Source organism: Heliangelus exortis, chromosome 2, assembly GCF_036169615.1.
Source record: "Heliangelus exortis chromosome 2, bHelExo1.hap1, whole genome shotgun sequence".
Classification (NCBI taxonomy): Eukaryota; Metazoa; Chordata; class Aves; order Apodiformes; family Trochilidae; genus Heliangelus; species Heliangelus exortis.
The window spans coordinates 132,261,042-132,282,893 of record NC_092423.1 but is presented as its reverse complement, the minus strand read 5'-3'; the positions used below and the strand labels follow the sequence as shown (position 1 = coordinate 132,282,893).

The 21,852-nt window shown below is 36.7% G+C and overlaps 1 protein-coding gene across 4 annotated transcripts in view; it reads right to left on the bottom strand.

Annotated features, from left to right (window-relative positions):
• Nucleotides 1-21,852, bottom strand: part of ZFPM2 (zinc finger protein, FOG family member 2) — a 307,375-nt gene that overhangs the window by 82,315 nt on the left and 203,208 nt on the right. The gene's annotated exons all lie outside the window — the stretch shown is intronic.

Sequence of the window (21,852 nt, the reverse complement as noted above, 5' to 3'; positions counted from 1 at the left end):
CCAGATGGTACTTTTTTGCTTCATGTTGTGATCAGGAAGCTGAAAGGCCATTTCGGAAACAGTGGCAGTGAAAGCCAGCATAGATCAGAGGCACACGAGGCTGCCTGAGTGTACGAGGATGTATCGTATCATTGCAGGTAATCCTCACATGAGGGTACGTACTGTAGGAAGGATATTTTCTAAAGCTATTTGCTGGAGACACTATCAAGTGCACTTAGAGCAGCAGTTTGTGTAGCTGATTGGAAACCTACCCTGCTGCTGATGAATGCCCGTTAAGACGAGCAACATTTTATTTACAAGATGTAAAGAAAAATGATTGCCGAATAATAAAATGTTCCACTAAATTCCAGCATGCTATATTAACTTAGGAATGGTATTGTATATTAAAAAGTTATGCCCTCTTCATTTTTCCCGCAGTCTTTACTGTAGAGATGTGTACAATGTGCTTCTCCCCCCACCCTACTGGAAAGATAATCTTTCTTCTTCAGCGCAGCACAAATCCTGCGGCTAACTCCCCTTGTGAACCTGAGTGGTATTGACATGGGGGTGCAGAGTCAGGCAGAAAACCAGGCATCTTCTGATGAAACACATAAACTACACACATTCAAGAACAAAACAAAAATCTTCTAAAAGCCTGTGTGTAAGATAAGACTGCCTTGGGGGCAGCTCGAACTTGCGGTCTTGGCCATTTACGCAGGATTTTACAGAGCCATCTATTACAGTATTCAACAAAAAGAAGTACTTCAAAAAGCTTCCTTTTTTTTTTTTTTTTTTTTTTTTTCAGTTGGAAGTACAATAATTTGTAAGTCAAAATTTGGAAGTGTTCCCAGTTTTTGGCAGTAAAATGATAATACTGGGCATATCATTTTAAAGTGGAATCTCATGGAAGTTAATTCAGACGACAAGGTCACTTTTAGACATTTTTTTTCCCTTATGTTTTGGACTGAAAATAATTCCCAAATCCTATTATTTGAAGCAGGGGTACTTACCATAGCAATCCCTTCCTCCCCTGATACACATGCTACCTCTGAGATAGAGTGCCTTAAAAAAAAAACCCTTACAAGAACATATACCACAAGCTTCAGAATTTTTTTAGCAAAGCAAAGAAAAAGTTGTACACCAAGCAATCATATAGTGTACCTTTGTACTGCTTGGTTTTAACATGAACTTTTCAAAAGTGTGAGTTTTCTTCCTTTGTATAAAAGCAATCAACAGAAGAAAAAGAGGAAAAATACGCTGGGGTCTTTTAATGGCTAAAGCGGAGCAGAAACTTCAGCAAAACTGATAAACTAAAATCAGTTTTGCCCCAATGTTTCCTTGTTCTGTCTTACACCCCAGGCTTAGAAACCTTTAGTTATTATAATTAAAACAAAAACCCAAACCAAATAAACCCAGCAATATATTAATAGAAAACAGGAGCCTTATGGGAAATCTCCATTGAATTACTGTCACCAAAATAAAGAGGCATGTGGGGCTCAGAGAGATCAATTCATCTCTAGATAAGATTAAATCAACTCTCCCTGAACTGAGATATTCACAAGAAGTAGAGAAATAAAATAATAAGTGTCAGAGAAATATCTCTGAATATTTTAAAAAAAATTTTGCACTTACCTTTAGAATAATTTGATTTGAAACTGTGAATCTTCAATATTTGAGTAAAGCCTTGAAGTCCATTTATACCAAGCTTTCTTTGACAACCTTTCCTATGTTTCTGTCACATTTTCGCTCACACATAAACCCAGTTCACATTCTATAAGCTGAACACTGTGATATACTATCAAAAAGCATGCTACATTTATCTTGAATGAAGTATAAACATTTCCAGTGTGTGTACTTAAGATTCATTTGCTTGCCAAAAGTCTTTGTCTCCTTCCTTGGTTACTGTCAGAAGGGAACATTTTGATTCAAATAACTGGATTCCTCAAGCTCAGGTAGTGCTAGTAATAGGATTTCTGACAAGCTAAAAAGCAAAAAGTGATCAGAGACCCTTTTCAAAATGCCACCATTCTGCTCACTTTAAGTATGAGTTAGAGAACAGACGTAAGACCAAACACACACATGGGCATGCGGGAGATTGCCTGGACCACTCTTCTCTCATACACATACCAAACTTCCTCTTATTTAAAAACAAATTTGCAAGCAGACTTGAGAGTACAGTTTGCAGAGGAATATTAAAGATTTAAGTATCACCACTAGCTTCACATAAAGGCACTTTTTCTCTGTGGAGGGCTATTTTTTTTTCCCTTTTTCTTTTTTCTTCCTATAGCATCTGTTCTATTCAGTAACAAAGCAAAACAAAACAAAGTAAGTGAGCAAGCAAAGAGCAACAAATCCTTTCTTCTTTACATCACTCCTAGCATTGTTCCTCTCACTAACTAGCTCCTATTTGCAGCCTCTGCTCTGTTTACTGTTGTTTGCTTTGTTTCTCTGGAAGCATTTTGGTCCATGACAGATAGAACAAAAAGAAGAAAAGTGAATTCAAAACTGCAAGAATCCAGCATAGAGCATATCTAATGGCCATCTGTATGCATGCTTAAAAAAAGCAGAAAAGCACAAAACTAAATGACACTTTCCACGATCTTTCCCACTCTCTGCCATGTGTCATTTACGCATATGAATCCAATGCATCTCAGAGATGATTATCTGGCAGTGTCCTACTAATCTGCACATCAGTTACAGGACAGACAGGCACATTTTAAGCATATCAGTTCCTCTGTGAGTCTGAGTTAAACTGAAGCCATGAGACAAATACATTAAGCCAGTGCAATCCTAAAAGATGATAAAAGCTTTAAGTGATCCAGAAGAGACCCAGAGCCTAAACTCATGAACTTTAAAACAGTCCATGTTAAAATAATGTAGTGAAATATCTCTGTGAAATATTTCCTTCTTTTAATTTTTTTTCCATATTAATACACAACATGAACACGTTCAGTATACTTAACACAACAGTACAGATGGAAAGAATAACTGAAACTAATTCATTTTGATTTCTGCTTTACAAATAAGAGAAAGACTTCGTCTTCTCTGAAAGATTTATGAGGCTTCCCACCATAAAGGAGCCTGGATTACAGCTATGCTTACTTTATAAAATGAAATTCTGCCATTATAGGCAAGAGTTCATGGCTGTAATTATTTCAATGCACTTCCCAGTCAATGTGTCTTACACAGCTGAGCCAACCCTCTCTTACATATGCAGGTCATTTCATAAGAAGTCTAAGAGCTTCAACAACTTTGTGTGACCTTGCATTGAATAACACTGGAAAATTGATTTGGCTCTAGTAATAAAAGACCGTCTGCATTATCTGCATTCTAATTATAATTAATATAACCAGGATAACTGCTGTATTATTTACGATTAGAGCTATGGTGAGCACAGTGTAATAATAATCTGCTACATAATTTTTTATTGATCTGATGGCTTTATTGCAGAAAAAACAAAATGCTACACTGCTGTACTACTAAAATTGCCTTTCTAGACATGTCTGTTTAGAGGAAGAATGTTCATTTAACATTCCTTTTATCTCATCAAATTCTCATAGATTTTAATATCAGAGAGAATACAACGCATGCTTGTATGCTTGCTTTTTTTTCCCCCATAGGCAAAAGAAAGAAAAAAAATGGGCTGATTAACACAGACATATTTTCTATCGTCCATTTTCTAAAAATCATTAATTCTTTGTATTTTTTTAGCAGTTCCAACACATTTTTTTTAACAGAATTGAGCTGTACTCCTTAACATACAGCTTTTCGTTTCAATAGAAAACTTCTTATAGAAGAGAAAATAAATTGAATAAAATAATCCAGAATTGACAGAATTAATTTCATTTCTTCTCAAAATACTATGCAATCATTTAGGAAGCTAAATCACTGTATGATCTTGCAATTGAACTAATTTTCCTAAATTCTGGTGAAATGGAAATGAAGATCCCTTAATTGGGCTAAACTGGCTGTAAACTTGTATGTTTTGACAAAACCTGAATACCTAGTAGGAAAGCTTAAGACAGCATTTGTAAGAATGCAGAAAAAAAGTCTGAAAACAAGAGTATTTAGCAGTTTCAATATGAATTCATAAATTAGATGGGAAAAAAAAAAACCCAATACTTTTTCAGATAGGAATTACAAAGCTCTATATTCTCTAAAGCCAAAATCAATTTTCCTGTAAAGTTTTTGGCTGTTTTGTAATATGATATGACCCTTATTTTCTGATCTTTACTTGTTTGGGAGTAAAATAATGAATAACTTGTACAGATGATCTCATTAGTAGACTTCAGAGTAAATATTTACAAGTCTGAATCTTGAGAGATATTCTTAGAACTTGCTTCCAGCTGCACCAAGACAGTATCACAAATTAACTAATGCAAGAGAGAACTTATATTTTTATAGGAAATTTATAGATATTATTATATATTATGCTAATAATAATAGGTGTGCTGATGTTATTATCTATGAAAGAAAGATAAATTCTCACTTTCTTTTTTTCCCCCTCCATTTTTTCATCTCTGCAGTCTGTGCTTCTGGGTGATGTTTTCATGTATTAAAGCTTCCACAGTCCTCCTTTTAGAGTTGATTAGATTTAAGCCCTGCTGATTCCTACCCAATTAAGTTATCTTAATATATTATTTTGTTTGTCAATTTTAGAAAGAAAAAACAATCAAATAAAATTCTTGCAGCTGCACAGGTATTTAATTCTCATTTGTGCTGCTCTCAAGAGTTATCAATTTAAATCCAGTGATTTGACATTGAAACACAAGTTGAAATAACATTATTAAATCTCATGATCATCCCACTAGCACAAGGTTTAAGCAGAAAGATTATTTACCTCCCCAGGATCATTTATGACTTCTCCATTTAGTGGTCCCTGCACTTGTTACTCATCTAACTGCTGTGTCTCCACTGAGTCCCAAAACCCCAAGTGTCCCTCCCACATCATGGTGTACAGAACCAGTCTCCCTCTTTCCATCATGAGTGCTAGATAGGATGTTCAGAATGCCATCTTCTAGAGAAATCAGCTAACTATGTCTTCAGGTGTGGATGTGCCTGTTATCTCTGGATGACTATTTACATGTGAAATAATGGAAATGAAAAATATTATTGGAACTTATTACTTCAAAAAATAAATTTGGGATTGATATCCTTGTTAAGTATTGGTGTCTATGACCTTATGAAGGCTGGAGACCTGTGCTTCACCAAAACATTATTTCTAAATGCAACCGAGGGAAATACATAGGTGGTCTATAGATTGCCTTGGTTTTCTGCATGAGGACCTCCTGAAGAGAAAGGTTCTGTTTTATTTTATTTCCCATAGGTGACAAACATTCACATGTACTTGTATTTCTGTGAGAGGGACAAAGATGTCAAATATGGTAGTACTAGGAAAATCCCCTGTTCCCCGATCTTATTCCATCCCCAGCTGTGAAATTATGTCATTTAAAAATGGAATGCTGGGAAGAATACAGATCAGAATCAGATCTACAGCCTTGACCTAGTTTGCCACTTGAACTACATCCAAGTTCTGCTGATACTGATCTTGCTTTACCTGGGTTTCACTATATCTGCTCAGGGATGTCCGTTCAGGCTGAGCCCTGATTTCAATGAATTTGGATGTATGCATGAATAGATGGAAAGCAGCACTCGGGATCATTCCAGAGGACCTGCAACAGTATCTGCTTTTGTTATATTCTAATCTACCTATAACAGCACTTTTGGGGACTGTATGAATTCTTCTGTCACTGAGAATATTTGAGTTTTTCTCTGCTTGAAGCAGCTCTATAAAGAATGCAAGCAAAGTATCTTATGCATATTTTTCTTGTAACAAAGCAAAACTGTCTCATGTCTTCATAATGGAGAGACGCCAAAATTTCTTCCTTCTTCATAAAATGTTTAGCTTATTGCTGTGGGATTTATTTTCAAATGTCCTGAAGATTTTTTTTTTTTTTTTGTTATTATACAATACCAAAGAAGGAATTAGTGAATTACTTATTTTTATTATTTCTAATCATGTCCTATTATAATCAGAGGCAGAGCTTTTCCTGGTACCTCAATTGTTTCTATGTTCAGTGGATCAGTTTCTAAGAAATAACAGTTTGGTAAACTCATCCTGCCTCTGCTGTCAAGATGGGTCCTTCCTACATCACTCGTGACTGAGTATGGGTGTTTCTGAGGGCCAAACTGGGTCTTCTTTTAATGGCAGCTGTTGAAGGCATTCAATGTCATCAGTAGGTTTGAACTGCTATAAAACTTCTTGGAACTTATTGAAATGTTCTGAGGAGGAATCTATATGAGTAAGATTCAATGGAATCTTTCTTAGGTGTATAGAATTTTAGCATACTATTAGAAATAAGAAAGTAAACCTTTTCCCCAGCAAAGCTGACAGATTTACTATGAATGCAGACAATAAGAAGATAATTGACCAGATAGATATTACTATTCTAGCTGTTCTTCCAAGCAGAGCTATATGGTTAATCTGAGAGCCTAAAAAACCATTATCCTTAAGTATGTGAAATAAAGCAAAAATGCATTCTTTTGGTTATAGGAGCCCCACTTGATTAAAGTTTCGCAACAGAATTTTCTTATATTCCTGCTTATTTCTTCAGCATTCTCTGTGAGGATCAGCTTTACATAAATAAAGATAAAATTTGGTATATTTTGGAAATTTTGGAATAATGGGAGGAATTTCCTTAAATTGAAAAGTTATCAACAGTAGCAGTGTAGATCTGTATTTTTTAAAAAGATGCAAAAAATTCACTTGACAGCTTAACTGAAAAGAGTTAAACTCTGCAAGGTTTGGTCTATAGTAAATAGTGATCATTTTGCTTGACTGTATTCAAATATAGTAGATTAGAAAGACAAAAAGATTCTGAAAATATGTATCTTCTAAGGATCTTCAGTAAGCTTGTCTGCTAATGCTATGTTTTCAAACTGCTTACTTCAGACCCCCTCAGTCTTTTACTTAATATTTATATAACCACAAGCTATTAATTTTGAAAACAGTGCTTCAAATTCTGCTAAGGCCTTTTGAAATGTGAGTCTTATTTCTCCCCATTTTTTCAGCCCTTGCAGATAGATCACAGGATGTCACTGCCAGGATATAACAGGGTTATATTGCATGTATTACAACAGAGACGAGCAAAATCTTTCAAAATTCTGTTATTTAAAAAGTTGAGGGAGCAGTCCCATCCTCCCAAGCTCTCCCACCTCAGCTTTGAATCCAAAATCTGTGCTTCAGTGAACATTATTGTTCAGAATATTCGCTTCCAGTAAAGATGAGAAAGTTCTGTATTTCATTATGCCAAATGGAGAGGCTGCAAATATAAAAATTGCTGTGATGTCTCCTTCTAACTGTTGCCTACAAGCCACAGCAGCAGCAAGGTAAAAACACCTATCTCCTTCAGCTCCTTAGTTGATGGCTGAACTTCAAAGCCTACTTTTAGACTATTTAAAATGTTAATATGATTAATAACAGGGAATTACTTTTTCCACCAAACTACACAGGGAAATTAAATTAAAAAAAAAAAAAACAACCTATGCTAATGCACTGTAAAGGTTGCAGTTACAAATCAGAGATCTGTTCATGGATATTTCATGAGCAAAAAAAAGGCTAAATTTGTCAGATAAATTATTCATTGTGAATTATTTGCTCAGCTCTACACTTTGCATGTGTACTGTATTTATAAATTTAACATGGATTCTGGTGGTACCACGGATAGAATCACAGTGCAAATTCTGCATATTCTGCTGCAATTTCCAATTTCTCTCACCATATCTGTTCTGTGGGTGAAATTCAAGCCTCCTACACAATCACTGGTTACTGAGGCTTTCCAGGCTGTCGTGAAAAAACACCCCTTGCTCTGCTCCTGAGAGAAGGCTGGACTAGCTGCAACAGCCAGCTTCCCTCCCCTGGGCCAAGAAAGGGGTCCTGGTGAGTTTGTAAAAAGGTGTGAGGCTGAACTTGCAGCTGGGGCTTGTTTGTGGCACTAGAAGGTGGCTCCATGGGAGCGGGGTAGAGGGACACTGGGCTGGGCTGGCTGGCTGCTCTCCTTGCACCACGGCTTCCCCAAAAGATATATCTCACTTGGCATCAAAACACCCCTCAACTACTGCTTGTTTGACTTCATGCCAATCTTGGTCTTCAATCTTTTATGGAAAAAACCCACTGTGTTAAGTCCTCTTGGTTGTGATGAACTGAAATAAGGTATGTTGTTAATGTGACAGAAAAAACCTGAACCCCGTCATGGTGCAACAGTGTCTCCATCAGTGAATGACTCCAGAGAGAGGAGGAAAATATCTCTGAGTATATAAATGTCAACATGATCATTAAATGACAAAACAGTTTCTGTCACACACTAGGTCAAATCTCTGAAATATCTTAAGAGAAAACAAGGGGAACAGTATTGGTATTGCTTTACAAGTGAAAATTAAGATATGCTATAACATGTACTTGTACATGATTGGCAAAAGCAGAATTTTTAATGATGGGCAGACAGTGCTTTTAGGGCTAATGAAACATCTTTTGCTATAGCAGGGATGCAGAGCCAAAGTGGTGAGATTATTTGGCAGGATATTGACTGCACACTTTTATCCTTTTGGCTGCTTAAGTTCTAGCAGGAGTAACTTGAACAGGACTAGAGTTTAATACACTTAAGGCTTACACAGAAGGTATTATTTTCTCTTTGACAGGGTCCAGTGCTATTTTTACACTGTTTGATAGAGAGCTGCTGTTAGGCCTGGGGGAAGGAATAGCAATTCTTTAAGTAGGGCTTGCCTAACAGCAGCTTCCTCCCTCCTGCCACTTCAGCCACTTTCTCTGATAGAGGAAATGCCTGGCTCTCCTTGTTCATTAAAAAATACATGTCGTTAACTATCTCTTTGGTAATCCACCTAAGAAACCCTGGCTTGTTTGTGCGGGACGCCTAAGTGACACCAGCCACTCTGTTTGTTAGTCCCTTCCTCCCCACTCCAGCGCCCAGCCTCCCTGCCTCCTCAATCACACGTGTTGTTTCTCATTTAAATGAACAGTTGGATTCTTTTATTTCTTACAAGTGCTGGATTCGCCTTATCGCCCTCATTCCTTTGGGGGTTGCCAATTGGTTTTATCCACGGATGTATCATTTCTCATGCTTCCCTTTTTTCTTACAAAGAGAAAGAACCACTTCGTCAACAAGCCTCTCTGGAGTGGAAGATTAAAAACCTAGACATCACCTACCTTGCAGCGCTACTCCCAACTGGGTTGTGTAAAACTCAATTAAACTTGTCCCCATTGAATACTGCATTACAGTACATTAAACAGAAAATTCTTCAAGCGTGATGACAAAGCTTGAAACCTTGCCTCAAAGCTGTTCCTTGTAGCTTTCTTTAACATTTCAGTCTTTATGGTGCAAGTCTCCCGTTGACACAACTTTAGTCCAGCTATGAAAAATCACAGAGCCCCACAGGGATTAAAAGAGGAGGAGGAAAAAAAAAAAAAAAAAAGAATGAAAAAAAAAGCTGTCAAAGCTGGTCCTAGTCCTTGCACTTTCCTCTGTCTATTGAAACTATATCAACAGAAGACTAGAACCTGAGAAGTATGAGGGAGACCCATACAAAATCTGACAATGTAGAATAACATAATGTTTAGTCCATTTCATTGCCTTTATGCATTTTCTTTACTCCAAAAGAATAAAAAGATTTCACAATTTCCCTCCGTAAAAAATTTACATAATGCCTTATGAAATAAGAAGGGGAACAATCTGGAAAAAAAAAAAAATGCAAGAATTACAACCTCTTCCCAAATCCACGTCAGCTAATATTTCAAGCTAGTACTGCTGCTAGTATTTCAAGTATTGGTTTCTTCTCTGTTTGAAAAAACAATGACAAGTTTACCTCAATATTTTTGTAGCTCACACTACCTCTTGAACTGATGATAGGAAAGATTTCAAATTCTAAGCAACTCAGTGTGAGTTGCTCATGCAAGAAGAAAGTAATAATTTTATATTAAAAAATCCTAAAGGAATTTTGGTTTAGTTTGCCAAAGATGAGCTGCACTTGTAATGTAATATTTAGGACCTGTGATGACATGATGTCAGGGGACTTCTATGTCCCTGCTGATGACTTAACTCTGTCTGGTGAAATATTTTTCTGTATCTGGAGGGAAGAGTTCAGATTCATTAGGTGCTTACAATGATGATATGGTATAAATGCTAGAAAGGACTACTGAGAGACTTGGTTCATCCTTTTTTGGATATTCTGAGAAGGCTCTCTACTATGTCCATTTTGTACAGCTTATGTCAATGAAGGTAACAGACTGATGCAAAAAAAAGAAAAAAAAAAAAAAAAAAGAGCACCAGCCAAGTGTTATATACTGAAAATATTTTAAACATCCCCAAACACTAACAGATATTTCCTGTCTTAAGGATTTAGTGCTATGGAAAAAAAGTCTATTGGCCATAGAAATAATAGTTATGTCAGAATAAATGAAATAATATAGTAACTCTACTCAAATACTGAGTTTAAAACTCTAAGATGTCTTCAATAATACCAAAGAAAAGTAGGATTGTTTCCTAAGTAAAATCAATTAGGAAATAAATAATTAGGAAAGGAACAGTGTAGATATTTTTTTATCATGCCCAGCTGGGTATATGCACCAACTAGAGAATTTTTGGGCGGATACAGCTAAAAAATTCATTGCAGTATGAATCACAGGTAACCTTTTACCAGGCTCTGACAAGTTGCTACTACGTAAAATGACTCAGTTTGATAAATCAAGTGTTTGATTCATGGCACACAGCTAAAATCTGATAGGCCATTTTCAAAACCCAGAATTAGATTTATATTTACTGTTAAAAACTGCAGGCTTCTTCTTCCTCAGTAGCCAACATTATTAGTAATAGTGGCTGGAGAATGCCAATTGCAAAGGCAAGTTGACCCAACTTACCTCCTGAAAAAATGAAGGTAAAGGAACTATGTAAAAATAAAGAATGCATCAGTTATTGATGTCAGGCTGTCAGGATACTGTGTGCAAAGGAAACCTCATCTTATCAATTCCTATGATTCTTCTGTAACACTACAGAAGAATCACCAGAGACAACACAGGGGGCATCATACAACCATACAAGACTGATGCACAAAAATAGCAGTCCTGAACTTAATAATTTCTTTCAATATCTTCAGTTTAAGGACAAACTCTTTAGATCTCCAATGTAACAGTTTAACAGCCAAAAAGAGACTATTTTTAAAAAATGCTATTCTTAAGGAAAGAACTTCTCAGTGGGTGCCTTTGGAGACTTCTCTGGCTCAGGAACTGAATACTCCCTGTACAATTAGACCTTTGAGTATTAAACTGTTCACATGCTTAGACTTTGCAATAATTAGCAACATACAACAAAAATCCAAGTGCTAACACAAGGATCATGCTTCAGTTCACTGCATATGTACATATGCTCTTAAAGAGAGGAAGGCCATCTATCAGTTCATCACTTTTTGGAATCTTCTATCTGAATACATTAAAGGCTTTTCTTAGGTGTAATGGATCTGAAATGAATTTTTTCTGCCTACCATCACTTAGGAACATTCTTATAAAGAAGAGGAATGGCGTTTTGGAAAGAAAAATTTTTATAAGGCTGTGGATCAGTTTTTAAATCCGTGGAAAAAACTCAAGTTGTTCAACATCCGAAGTTAATCCACTTGTTAAATCTCAGATTATAAAACTAAGATCAAACCAAAAACCCAGAATGCAGATTGTTATTCTCTTACATGCATTTCTGTAGGAAACATGAAGAGAAAATAAATAGCAAATTATTGGAAGTGTTTTGAGAAAGACAGAGAAGTGCCACACTTGTATAAAGCTGATGACCATATATATTGTGGCAAGCCAGAAAATCTTTCACATGTTATGGTGCAGTGTATGTAATAGAGAATTAGCTTGCATGTACAAAACTAGAATTCTCTCCTTGACTTACTGCAAAGCTCATGGCATTTAGGGATTTACATACAAAATAGATGAAAAGAGAAAGAACTGTTTAAAGACTTGATCTCAGCAGGTCATCTGAGTGAGTGTAAAGGGCTGAAAGTCACTTCCATGAAAGCAACAAAAATGTTTCTTTCTTTAAACAATTATTAAAATTTCAACTTTGCCCCTAACTTACCTAGCTAAATCAAAATAAACTACATAATGCTTTGCATCACAAAACAGCTTTCTTTGTAAATTGCTCCTGGACCACTGGTCCACGAAAGATTCTCAGGATGGTGTTCTGAACACATAGCCAATGCTTGTTTAGCCCTAATTAATTTTTACTTTAGGAGGGAATGGAAGATAAAACTCTGAAAGTCATACTCCAGGCTACACTTTCCACCAAAGTAAGCCACTGAAAAATATCATTGTTTGTGATTTTATACTTCATTTGCTCCAATGATAAATATAATTTAATTGAACCTTAATCATAAAACTGCCTTAGCCTTAGCAAACTGTCAGTCTTATTTTAAATTTTCATTTAATTGTAACTTGAAAATGCATTTAAACCTCACATAATTTAAATCTATTAACATGCACATGCAGCCACCATAAAAGCAAGCCTGTTCACATTTAAGAGAACAGTTTATTAATAGAAGACACATAGTGATCTCTTGATGGCACCACTCTCATTTCCTAGTGTGAAACAGTTCCTTTTCATCTCATACTTTAAGTTCAATTGCCCATCTTAAAATTTCAGCAAACATTTTGGCAAGCCAAAGACACAGTTGTCTCCCCTATGTCTCAGATGCTTTGGTTCCTACATTTATGAACATTTGTTTCAGCTAACAGCAGTTTCCAAGTTGAAGGTAAGGGTTTATCAGTCAGTTCCCATTAACCCACTGATCCTTGGTTTTCTCACAAATTTCTTTCATTTTTTCAGATCTTAGATCATATGTGCACTGTCCTAACTACTCAATATGTTGCTTCCACATTACTTTTATATATTCAATTGTAAAAGCAAATTTTCAGTCTGTGTGTGTTTCTGTATCAACACAAACAAGAACTCTCCATTCACTAAAATCATGTTATCACCCAGTATGTATTATCTATGTTCTACTTTTAAATAAGTTATAGAAGTTATGAATCCATCTGACTAACACTGAATTCAGTTGTCTTATAGTATTTCTTATGCAATATAACTTTTCGATATTCTTTTTACATTGGTTTTCACTCCCCAAAATCAATGTTTTTCCCTGTGCCATATTTTACTTTTACAAGTTTATTGCAAAACTAACATTCTTCTGTAATTCATAGAGCTAATGCAAGGCCTTATTCTAACTTTTAAATTCAAACAATTCCAAACTCTTCCAAACAAAATTTGATAAATGTCCTTTCAATGATTATTAACCTGTGAAGGTGAAATTTTTGAGAACAGCTGGAATTGTCTATGCAGAAGTATATATTGTGGCTATAGGAATATTTCAGAACCTTCTGTGTCTTGAGTGAGACACTGACTGAGGCCTGAGTTATATATATAAGTATTTATGTATGTATGCATGTATTTATGAATGTATATATACTGTATACTATGTATACAGCATGTAGCCTGTATACTATGATATTATCGTAAGAAATTATGTTACTGGCAATTTCTGCTCCAGCAATAAACCTTGGTTCTGCAAGCCTCTGACCAACTCAGTCATGTGCATCACTGCTCATCACAGAACATCTCTACTAAATCTGCTTCAGCATTCCAACTTGCTAAAAAAATCACCATTTGCTGTTTGTCAGCATCGCATTGCCCAGCGTGCCCTGACAGAAAAACACTGAAACAAGAAAGAAAAAATCAACTCTGATTTTTTTTTTCCTCTTCTGTTTGTAACAAAATAAATTCCACTGTAAGAAAGCTGCTCAGTTCTCTGTGCCTGCAATGACAGGACTTCATTCCTTAAACACACACCAAAGCAGGTTGCTACCTCTCCACACTTTCTTCAGTTTTCTTCAGAGAAGACTAACAGTGGGAAGCCTGAGGGATGCCCCAGCACTGGTGAGGACACAAGCAGCTGCCTGCAGTGGGAGCATCCTCCCTCATCCATAAGGGGGGCTGCAATGAGTGACTCCCAGATTTCCCACCAGGCTGGAGTTATTTTTCTACTCTTCCTCCTTCCTACTTGATGATCCACACTTGTAACCTTCCTCTAACAACAGGGTGCAATTGCCATCGCATTAGGAAAAATGGATGTGGTCCACATTGCTGGCCTCAGTGTCACAGTGCCCCATTGTGATGTCCTGATTCTTGTGGCCTCTGTCTGCAAAGGGAGCAGTGATAGAATGCCATGGGAGAAGGAGAGAAATGCTGACAGTGATCTTTGGATCACAGAGTCCACAGAATAATTGCAAGGATCAATAGAGAGGTCAGGATTCAGTCACATATGATCCCTGGCTACAGCTCTTAGGTAATTTCTGTAAGACAATGGAGGGAGATATATGTATGGATGTGACTGAAGGTTACATCTTGATTCCAATTTCTGTTTAAGTAAACCTAGACACCAAAAGAGCTTTTTCAATTGCTTTCAGCTCTGAATCTATTTTCCTGGGCACAAAACAAATCTGTGTCTTTGGCATTGCTACAGAAGCTATCCATTTCTTTAACACACACATTGTTATTACTCCTTTAACATCAAGAAATTTCTTTAAGGTCCTAAATTAGCAAGGAAAGAAAATTGACAACAGATTGCTTTTAAAAGTAATACAGATTCTAAATACTATCAATAAATAAATTAAAAACCTGGCTAGGGAATTTACAAGAGAGAACTGCTGGCTGTGCCATTGCCCATGTAAGCAAGAACAACAATCACCTACCAGAGCCCTCAGAGTAATCAGAAGATGAGCTTAGGTACCTAATAATGAAACACTGGTTTATAGGTACAATTAAGTGGCCAAGAGAATTCCACCTGTTGTGCCATAGTAATGGCCCTGCTTGTAAGGAGTTAGAAATAAAACCCATCCACCATGATTCTTTATTTAATTTTTTACATGGCATTCCAGGCAGTCCAGCTCTACACAGACAGCATGGCTGCATGTCACACAGGTGTTCCTGGGAGCTTGGCACCTTGAATGCTATGGAAGAGTCTCCTTCTATTTTCTGCCATTGGGCTTAATCCATCTAGAGGTAGCTGGCACCAAAATTTCACACCACACTGTCAGTTACACATAGAACCACCTCCAGTGGGGGAAGAATATATTTCTATATTTTTTTAGCCTTTGCTTTTACATGGCACAGCACTAGTTTGTATTACATCACAAATACCAAGTAGGTATATTTGATGGGAAACACTATAAAACAGTCGAGAGATGAATCTGGATGAAACCCTGTTTCCTTCTGTACAGGTGTTTTATACTCAGCACCAATGGAGCTGCCTGAAAAGACTGACCAAGGTTTGCTTTTAGGCCTCTAGGTCATGGTTTCACCTTGACAACAACTCTTTCATTTCAAGTAGTAACATTTGCCAAGATCCCTAAGGTGTTTTCATTTTTGTCAAGAAGTGTAGGGGAAAAAAAAAAGAAAAAAAGAAATAAAGAAAAAAAAAAAGATAAATCTTAATGCAAGCTGCAGGACTATCTCTGTGTCTCCAGTACAAAACTTCAAATCCAATCCAGGACCTGGATGTGTATTAGAAAGCTGCAGATTTAAACCTTGTCCACCATGATCAAACTGGATTTATGGAGCATCATAACTCTCCAGACACCATCCAGCAGCTTATTAATTTAATAGACTCCTGTCCATTCCATGATGTTCCTGCCCTGACAGTCTCTCAAGATAAGGCAAAAGCCTTTTGACAGGACAGAGTGCAAATATATTTTCTTCTGTTTTCTTGTGGATGGGGTTGTCGACAACTTGAAATGTGTGGCTCAGCAAATTTGGGGGCTTTTTTTTCCCCTTTTTCTTTGCAGGGAAGATGACAGAGGTAATGCCACCATGAGACACAGGGGTCACAAGGTTTGCTACAGTCCTCAGTTTTTATTTAGCATAATGGATGGATTTAATTTAAAAGAAAATAAAGCAAATTTGGTCTCTATGTCATATTCTGAAAATTATGACAACATTTTTCTCAAAATGATTTCTAGATGACTGATTCTTCTGCAATTGATTTAGGAAAATGAGGGGCAATACATATATTGAAAAAAACCCCAACTTTGGATAATGTTTAAATTTATTTTTACCAGTCATTGGAATTTAAAGGGCATGTAATAATTGGCTGTATGCTATTATATACATATTATACTAATTCCATAAAGACATGTAAAACAACCTTTTTCCTTGTAGATAAGTAATACCACACACAAGGCCCTGAACTCTAAACTCCTTTAAGCAGATAATCTCCCATTGGATCTATTTGCATAGGTAAAAATGAAAATAAGGGAAAAGTACAATCCTTCTTTATGAGTTGTTTGAAGCTGAATTGTGTCTGAGTTGTGTCTGCCATCAGCAAGCAATAAATATTGCTGGTCATGGGGAAAAATATTTTCTCCTTCTGTGTCCAGGGAGTGAAGTAGTAGGACTGATTTGCAATACTTCCCTTTGAAACAGTGGCATTAGGCAGCTTCTTTTCTCAACACCCCTGAAAAACCAACATGAATGGTGCCATCTACTTGCCTACCATTCGTATCTTTATGTCTGAATCTATGACAGTTTCTTTCAATGTCTGTGAAGGTATATTGCCCTTATAGAGATACCATGTTATGTCAGCATTATACATTTAATCATATTGCAGTTTTTTAGTATTGTGAAAAACAAAATGTAAAACAAGGACTTCCATGGGCCTTTGATATTAGTAAAAGGATCACTTGCATTTTGTTAAAATATCAGGTTTTTGTCAGAGGATACCAAGAAAGAACAAAAACCCATAGCACCATCAAAGGCTTCAGCACGTTGTTTAGCTAATGGAGGCATCCAGAGGGACAGCAGATACTGCAGTTCTCTGCCTGTCCATGTGGAACAGACTAAATTCAGTCAATTTGCTCTTAATAGCAAGTGGGAAAAAGCCCCTTGCAATCTAAAATATATGCCCCAAGTTAACCTTTGGCCTATTAAACAGCTTGTTCTCTGACCCAAAACAAAATACACTCTTATTCTAATGCAGCAGTGTTTAAACCCCTTACGATGTTTGACCTGTGTCTCATTAGGGTCTCTGATGTTGTATGTCTGTGATGCAATGTACCATTACATTGCCTCAAGTTGCAGGGGAAAAAAAAAGTATTTGCTGGGGAAAACATGGTATCAAGATTCTCATGGAACAATTAAGAAAAGCAATCCCCTATCACTAAAGAAAAATACAGAACCTTTCTGTTGCAATATCTGACTTTTCCTATATGTTAAAAAAAAAAGACTATTTTAAATTGGCAAAATTAATTAAAAAAAAAATAACCTTTCATGCTTACTATTAGTTTCATGTAACACTTTTACAGTATTACACTCCAATGCATGGCACACACATCAGCTAAATAACTCATCTCAGTACTAGTGAAGTTAAGTGCACAATTATATATTTACAGACATATATTTAGACAAACACTGGACAGCACAACCAGGGAAGCACTGGCCAAGCTGAGCACAGCCTTCTGTCTTCCAGCCCTGACTTCTGCTCTGCCCTCTTGTGTGTGCTGCCTCTTCTCAAATTTCTATTTATAAATTAGCTACATGACACAGTTTCAGTGTGGGCAGCTGTCATTTTAACTAATCTCATCCTGCAAATCCACCCTAGCAGGCTTGTTCTCCATTGTGATTGGAGAATAGACTTTTTTGGGCAGCTTTCAAAAGCAGCATCTGTTTGAGCAAGTACCCATCCCTTAGCTGTGTGGAGAAGCACTCTCCTGAATTTCCTCACCACCCTTTCCCCCTGCCCACTCCCCCCTCCCCGGTTTTGTGTTCACCAAAAGAAAATTACTATTCTCAGATCTTACCCTTAGGCAACATCCTCCCTAGCCAGGATTTTGTTATAGTTGCTCAGTGGGCACTGGCTGCAATTTCTCTTGTGGAGGGATGGAAGCTTTTTATGGCATTCGATATCATATGTCCGCACCAGGACAATTAACAGGACCCTCCTGTGGAATTACTTACGGAGATGTCACGCAGTGCTTGTGGAACTGCGCTGGGGCGAGGATGGTTTTTTTTTTTCCTCTCTCACATCCTCTCAGAAATAACGAAGGGCATAAACTACTCAGTGAGGCCAGGCAGAGGAGGAAATAGCATCAGTAAATCACTAATGGAAATGCAAAACCAAACACCGCCACACGTGAAATGAGATGACGGACGGCTTGAGAAGCAGGCAAGTCGCTGCCGGCAGCCAGCTCCTTTTCGGCAGCTGCCTCCGACCCTGTCCAGCCACCCTGACCCCCAGCACCCAGCCCTCTCTCTCCTCACAGCAGCCTGAAAGCAGCCATTTTCTGATGTGGGGTTTGCAGCAGGAAACGTGCCCTGCATCTGCCACCTGGCCGGGCAGCGTGCTCGGTGGTACACAGCGCAACCCCGCCAGCTCAGACACACATTAAACATGTTGGTTTTCCTGCAAAGAGTTATCCTGTGGTGCTCTGCAATCAATTACTGTTATACCACCATCATTAATAATTTTCTTAATGAAAATGATTCTGTTGATCTCCGTTGTATTTTAATTATCAGAGTTAAGCATAATTACACTGCAGCTCTGAGCTGGCATGTAGACTCCTTTAGGGCGCAATTTTGTTTTAACACACTGATAATGTAATTTTACATTGTGTCAGTTGTTTAGTTATTATCCAGTCGTACAATTCCGCTGTATTCCTGATAACAGATAATAACCTTAGCACCTCCTATATCCTGAAGTCATTTAAAAAGCAATATTGGAATTTCACAACTAGCTAACTTAATCGCCTTATGATTTTATAATTCCCACAGCTAAATATTTGTACAGACACCCTGTTTTAACAATGCCACTAAACATACGGTGTCCATACATTTCACAAAAATGGTTTAAATAATACCTGGAAAAAATTCTGTTATATGAGCATGGTTTTCAGTCTGCACAACTGTATTTTTTTACAGTTTCTCTTCTATTCAGCTGCATTTTTTAAAATCCGTTGTAGTCCTAGTGGAAGATTTGCAATTAATACCCCAACATTCTCCTAGGTTGTGGGGGACTCCTAACTCCAGTCTTAGAGATTTGCCAGGTCTGGTCGACAACTCTGTTAGGCACAAATGCTTCTCAAGTGCACTACGTTACATGTGGTTCATGTATTTATACTGCCCACTAATGTATCTTGCTTGAATTAGTGAAATTCTAGGTGCTTTTGGAAAGAATATATTTATAATTCTAAATAAGGTATAATTTGTAAAATCTGTCCCTAAAATTTCAGTTACTGTTTCTACAACATCTCTTAATTTATTGAATATTTTTGAAACACAAGAGAAATTTGACATAAATGTTGAAACAAAAAGATCATGTCTTTCAAATGTAATTCCAGCTGTAAAAGTTTCCTTTAAAAAACCAGAATAGGATAATGGCACATGCCAGTAGCCAGCTTGTATCAGAGCTTGAAAAAAGGTATATAATCAACTATGATTCCTATTTGTCCTAGTACTGGGGAAATGTAGTTATAGTTATAAAAATACAGATAGAAATGAGTGATCCTAGACTAAATTGGTTTTATTTCAAATACTGAATAGGTTTTCACAGCTATTCACTCTGAAGGTACTCTGATGTATCATTGTAATTAATTTTTTCTTAATCTAGAAAATTATATAGAAGATTGTGGTTCCATTGCAATATTAGCAATAGAATCCTATATATGTGCATCATATATACACACATATGTATGTGCCCATGCATTTTGTGTTTGTTTGCCTCAGGAAAATATTTTATAGAGAGTTTTGAAGCTGGCTAGCACCAACTCACTTTCATGGATCTCCATGCCAGACTCTTCTCCCTGTGATTATTCCATGTGCAATACATACGTGACTACGGTGCTCATAGCTTCTAGTGAACTGAAGTCTGGCTGACATTCTTATGGTCTCCTGAAAGATGTGGGGAGAATTCTGCTCTCAAAGAAATCACTAAGCTAAAAAGAAATACAGCATGGGCTTGAGTCAGCAACTGACTGACTGGTACCATGTACTGAATTGTTAAACTTATTTTCCTCTTAGATATGTGCCACTGTATTCCTCTCATTACATCTTGGGCAAAGTAAGGAAAACAGTTCCCAGGTGACCAAATCTTACATGTACAGTTCCACACATTTGTTCAGCTAATTGCTTTCAGAAACAGCAATGTATTGCTAAGCAAACTAACAAAATTATACACATGCAACTGCAACATAACATCGAATTACAACTACGTTCCAGCTGACACAGTTTCATTAGAAGTAATGGCACTACAGGAGATAGAAAGCTAACACAAATCAAGGCAATGTAATCTGGAATGATGAGATACAAATTGAAGAAAGAAACATTATTCTATTTATTTATTTTACCATCTTCTATTTGACATTGTTTTGTGATCGAGGCCAATTAATCTTTGCAGTACAAAAATCCCAGCAGGGCTCAAGGGAAGAATAGGTGCTTAATAAATGACAAAGCAGCCACATCAAAGTGGAAGGGAATGAACAGAATGCAGTGATGGTAAAGCATATCTACAACTTATTTCCTGTACTAGTATAGTGAAGTAGCATGCCTTAACATATATTTATAAGTTAGGGCTCAAATGTATCCTCAACTTTAGGTATAACACACATCTGCTCTAGAGATAACAGAATTCACCTTGAGCACTGAATGACTGCTTCACAATACCTTGTTAAACAAGCACTAAATAAGCAGATCATCTGTGAAAGAAAATGCAGAGCAGTTGAATGAAAATACTAATGTTTTTGGCTACTGAGATTGAACCAATCTGAAGAAAGTTCTTACTATTTGAAAAAAGTAATTGTATTTCAATTGATTCAATCAGACCAATAGCACTGAAATTGTCTAATGAATTAGTTAGTGTTTGTGAAGTACTTTGAAGATGAAAAGTCTTACTGGTATATATGTCCTAAGTATTATTATAATTACAGAAAGAATGTAATACTTGATAAGACATCATCCTATGGGAATTTGCAGAAGCTATATTTTGGAGTGAAAGTAATTTCCAATTACATTAAAAAGTTTTTGCAGAGAAGTTTGCCTGTGAGTATTCAATACTATGAATAGAAAACTGCAGCTCTGGATTCATAAGAAACCTTCACTGTATTTGTTACTCAGAGCACTTTCCTGCTTCTTCCACTTGGGCAGCAATCAGCAAGCTGTGAAAAGAAGGGCAGCTCAGCCCTTTTTTAGATCTGAGCCCAGTTCTCTACTACTGCAGGTGTTTCAGGTTGCAGAATGAATGTGTTGGCATTCTGCAATTATAATAGAAAGAATTTATAAGACCCTGGTGTGCAACTCATTTTTAACATGCAAATTCCCTGTTTTCAGCGTTTCAACTTTCAAAGGCTTGTGGCAGTTTAAAAGCAATCCTCTTATAAGTGTATAAATTGCAATGATTATAGGAACAAGTTGTAATTGTTTCTAGTAAGTTTTTAGGAGTCTTTGATGTTATGATTAGTGTTTTGTATGTTAATATATTGATATGGGTGCTTATTTGCCTGGATGCTTGTATGCTGAAATGGTCACTAGGTTGCCTCAGCAAACAAATCTTTGATCTCAGTAGGTCTGTTTGGTTAGAAAGAAAACCTAAAAGAAATTAAACAAGAACAGTGCATGTTCTGAAGTATTCACAAAGTGCTGAGATTAGTGATTGAAATACAGAGAAGGAAAGTCACAGTTTTGCAACCTGATCTTTGTGGGCAATGCCAAAATCTGCTACAATAAGTAATTCTTATTCCATGTATTTAGGTGGCTTTCAAGTCAGGGCTTT